This window comes from Toxorhynchites rutilus, chromosome 2, assembly GCF_029784135.1.
Source record: "Toxorhynchites rutilus septentrionalis strain SRP chromosome 2, ASM2978413v1, whole genome shotgun sequence".
Lineage (NCBI taxonomy): Eukaryota > Metazoa > Arthropoda > Insecta > Diptera > Culicidae > Toxorhynchites > Toxorhynchites rutilus.
The window spans coordinates 65,926,677-65,931,447 of record NC_073745.1 but is presented as its reverse complement, the minus strand read 5'-3'; positions in this window follow the sequence as shown (position 1 = coordinate 65,931,447).

The following is a 4,771-nucleotide window of genomic DNA, read 5'->3' as shown; positions in this document are numbered from 1 at the left end:
GATCTATCTGACAGCTCGGGAGAGCCAGTTATCGGAGTTGTGATCTGTCGGATTTGCTGCTCTGAGATGTACACACTCAATGCAATTCACTATTAAAAAGTTATAAAACCAACACGGAGTATTTGTTGCAGATAGGGATTGAAATTAAAACGTCCATTCTTTTTAGCGTAATTCTTAATGTAACTCGATTTTCGCTTTCAGATTGATTATTCCACGGAAAAAAATTCCCCAGCAAATATTAAATCGTATAACTTGGCATATTTTAAGTAAATATATAATGTGGTAAAATCTAAAAAAGGCGAATACCTCGATTTTCTACATCACATATAGCGTCGGTTTTGGCCTTGTTCTCACTGCAGCGGGGCGTCAGCGTGGCTTGAGCGGGGCGTGTGACGCTTACGATTAAACGTGGTGAGCTTGGTTTTGGTGTGTGGCCTGCGTGCAAACGAAAACACTTTCCTCTAGCATATGTTTGTTTACAGTAGTGACATAATTTAATTTTTTTTGTTTTTCCTTTATTTTTTACGTTTTTCACCCTCCGAGTTTTTAGCCGGATACGTCCAACAATATTGGAATATTGAAAAATAAACCAATTTTCATTCTTTCATTCAAAAACACACATTGACAATTTTCATAGAACGCCGCTGACACGGTGCAATGTGAGTGAATTAAAATATCGCGGCAAGAAGTGAACAAGCCCCACTCACGCCACGTTGACGCCCCGCTGCAGTGAGAACATGCCCTTTATGATATACACGATCGTAAAATCGATCTATACGAAATAAAATACTGGCAAACCTTTTTTTTTGCGATCTTTTTCTCTGCGATTTTTTTTGCGATTTTCTGTTCTTGTGCGGTATATGAAAAGAAACGTATTTGACGAAGTTATCGCCCGATGATGTCAGTATTGCAAGAGAGATTACTTATCGTGTAGTACATGCTCGCAAACGGCTACTATTTAAATTCCAGCCGAATCGGACTCGTAGTTTTGTTTTGACCGTGTGTGGAAGCGGGTGCGTTCGCGGATTTTAGGAAAATGGAATAGGCACTACGAAGTGCTGCTCCATCAATCGTATTCTCCAGATTTAGCCCCGTGCGACTTTTTTTTGTTTCCAAATTTGAGAAAGTCTCGCAGGACAAAAAATTGAGTCGAAAGAGAAGGTCTTCGCCGCCACGGAGGCCTACTTTGCAGACCTCGAGAAAACGTATTTTTCAGATGTATTAAAGAAGTTGGAGCATCGCTGGGTCAAGTGTATCGAGCTAAAAGGAGACTTCTTCTTCTTCTTAAATGGCACTAACGTTCGTAGAGGAACTTCGCCGTCTCAGCGTAGTATTACTTGCGTCATTTTTATTAGTACTTAGTTGAGATTTCTATGCCAAATAACACGCCTTGAATGCATTCTAAGTGGCAAGTTCAAGAATACGCGTGACCACAGTGCAAGTTGGAGTAAATTTCATTGACGACAAATCCTCCGACTAGAACGGGAATCAAACCCGAACCCCCGGCATGTTAGGTGTGACGATAACCATTCGGCCACGGGAGAATATGTTGAGAAATAAATCGCTACTTTTCCAATTTTTTGTTTTTTTTTGTAGGCAAATTACTTATCGGACTGCCCTCGTATATGCGTCGGAATTATCCCCTATGTTGCGCATGATGATTTTTAATAGCAACATGCAACCAAAAGCACAACACAGCCACGCGCAAACGAAAAGACAAATTGTCCCATCGCAAAACAGGGAAACAAAAGGAAATCGAACGGTGAACGGCGTGGGATTGAGTTATTTTCTTGGGGAAACTTTTTTTGTGCGGTTCCTATCTATCGCAGAAAAAAAAGTTTTTTTTTCAAATTGTGTACCGAACACGATTTTTGAAGCTATTGGTGAAGCTTTGTATGATTTTTTTACGTGATTTTTTTGTGCGGTACCTATCCCCCGCACAAAAAAAAAAGGTTTACCAACCACTACTCGCTAGATGTGCATCTCCACAGAATAATTCTTGTTCAAAACAATGTCTGTTGGTGTGGAAACGGTTACGATGACATCGATCATGCAATTGGGCAATATACGGATAATTACGCAGCCAGAGAGTACCTTTGGAATGCCCTTGAGGCTCAAGGAAGATAACCCTATGTTCCTGTTAGAGACGTGTTGGGAACTCGCGACATCTCCTATATGTAGTTGATCGATATGTTTGCGAAACGGTCTAGTATAAGAATTTAATGCTTTTGTGTTTTTCTTTTTCGTTATTAGTTGGTTTGTCTTGTCCCCTCATCTCACCGTCGCCCACCCTCGACAGCTAGTCGAACACCAGATGCTATCCCTGGTCATTATGCACAATGCTACAGTGCGTGCGGCAATCCTCGGTTGAGACAACGATACCTCATATCCAGATCCCTAACCTGACCAGTCCCACAAACATTTTTGCCCCTCTAACCTCGATTAAACCGCGAGTAATCGGTTGAATCCTATTAAACACAGATTTAAGTTGAAATTTTGTATTTTGTCCCTAGGGGCCGACGTTGAGCTTTTTGATAGGCAAGCGCTGACTGACTGGATTGACAGTTACAGGATAAGAAAAGAAAATATATACGGTGTGTTTTCGGATGTTTTACAAAATGTGAATACTTTCTAGTCGAATTTCTGACTATTTTCTATTTTTACAATAAGTATCTTTGGGAGCTGGGGGAGGCGATCTGGCGTAGGGGCAACATCTATACTTCTCACGTTAAAAATCACGAGTTCAATTCTCACTCCCGACATTCTTCCAAAATGTAAGGTTAAAAATGGAATCAAATACTCTTTATTCACAATCTAATGATAATTTATTCTTAGAAACGGACTCACTCGCTCTTAGAAACGCACTCACTCGCTCTACTTGAATATGCTTCCGCTGCGGTTGTGATACCGTCACCACGTGGTTATTACCAGCGGCTGCGCCGGCTTCCTGAGATCTGCTACGCTGTGTTTTCCGGTTCCCAACCGGCAGGATGGTCGCCTTCTGCTGCTATGGCTTACAATTCCGACCATGGCCGGGCGATTTGATGATAGGGTCTGGTCGTATATTGATGGACGACCTTCGGCGGCTCGGATAGCGGTGTGTGCACTTCGAAGGAAGGAAGGTCTTGAATTATAGAGACTTTAAACTTTTGCAGTTCATTCGTCTCTAGCCTTGAGAAAGGCCCTTTGAAAACTCTACTCTACTCTATTACTCTACTCCAGCGCTACCACCTCCGCCCTCTTGCCTTGAGAAAGGCACTCGATCCCTCGCCATCCAGCTCGTCCAGCAACGATGTTGTCCAGTCGGGGTCCACACAAAGAAAGCTGGTGTGCACTTCGAGAGGTATTATTCCGGTTTTGTTCACTCGTGACACCTTGCATTCACTGTCGGAAAATAACTCAATTGTGTCGACTCACTAATTCTTCGACTGGATGCGACCTCTTCACTTTTTGTAGGCCTCACTAATAGCGAATTCGTTTTTGTTCAGTTGCAACCCCAGTGCCGCACTAACTGCTGTCAAAACGTTTTTTTATTCACTCAGTTTCAACCTAGTGTCGCACTAGGTTCGCCCCGAAAGCTGTTAGTTTCGCACTGAGATGTTCCACGGGTTGGCACTCGGCTTCACCAAAAACTATACTGAACTGTCAAGTTCCGAGTATTGTTTTGGAAAATCTGAAAATAAAGACTATTAAAATTGAAAACCTGCTGCTTTTGCTTTTGTATTATTGGAATCGTAATCCAATTCAGATTCTGATTTTGAGGGGTATATTCGCGTAGACGGCATTAAGCTTCGTGTGCTTTCATTGGGAGGCGAAAATAATGATGGATATTCAGGTGGAATAAACATGCTTTCAAAATCAAAATTATGAATGAAAATTTACTTTAACGTAGCGAATAATTATTTTATGCGATGTAACAAGAGGTTTTTTCCGATATCGCAGAAACATATTGAACGAAAACTGTGTCTAAATTTTCATTCAAACTTTTACATTTTTACACTGCACTTGGCCCTTCTGATCTGAAAGAGAATAATTTACCTCCGAAGCACTAATATCGCCACCAGACGTCGACACTGTACATTTGTCGTCGCAAATATAAACAAATCAGACTATATAACGCACACCAACAAACCACCACATTCGTGAAACTGAAAACGTTTTTTTATTACAGAGTCAGTTTGGCACTGACTCAGTTTTAAAAACGAATTCGCTATAACTTTGCACATTGTAAACGTTTTCCTGAACAAACCCATTATTGCAAAAGCAATAAATTTATTTTCGAATACTAGTTTCATTAGCAAATTTGGCTTGCGGAAATTAACTCCACTTTTTACTTCGCTAATGCTAGAGTAAGAGACCGTCTAGAGGACTAGAAGGCCTTATATAGCATTCCTGATCCCGTTCTTACAAAGGGTCGTACGATACTTGGCGTGATCACGCATTAATTGTAGATTGCGCGTTTTGTGCTCAATTATATGCCGCACTGGTATCCGCGTTGACAGCATTGAGCTTCGTATTACAAAATGGGGGAGTAGGCATGACAATATGGGTTTGCAGAAGAAACACTTTTAAAATCAAAATTATGAATGAAAAATATTTTTCCCAAATCAAATTAGTATTTACAAATTAGTATGTAAATTAAAATCACTTATGCTTGCAAGTATTGAAAAATTATCATATAAAAATTGTGTCTAAAAATAGTTTTATATTATAATGTTAAGTTTTGGGAAGAATATCTGAAAATTCATAGAAAATAGTTTAAATTAGGGTC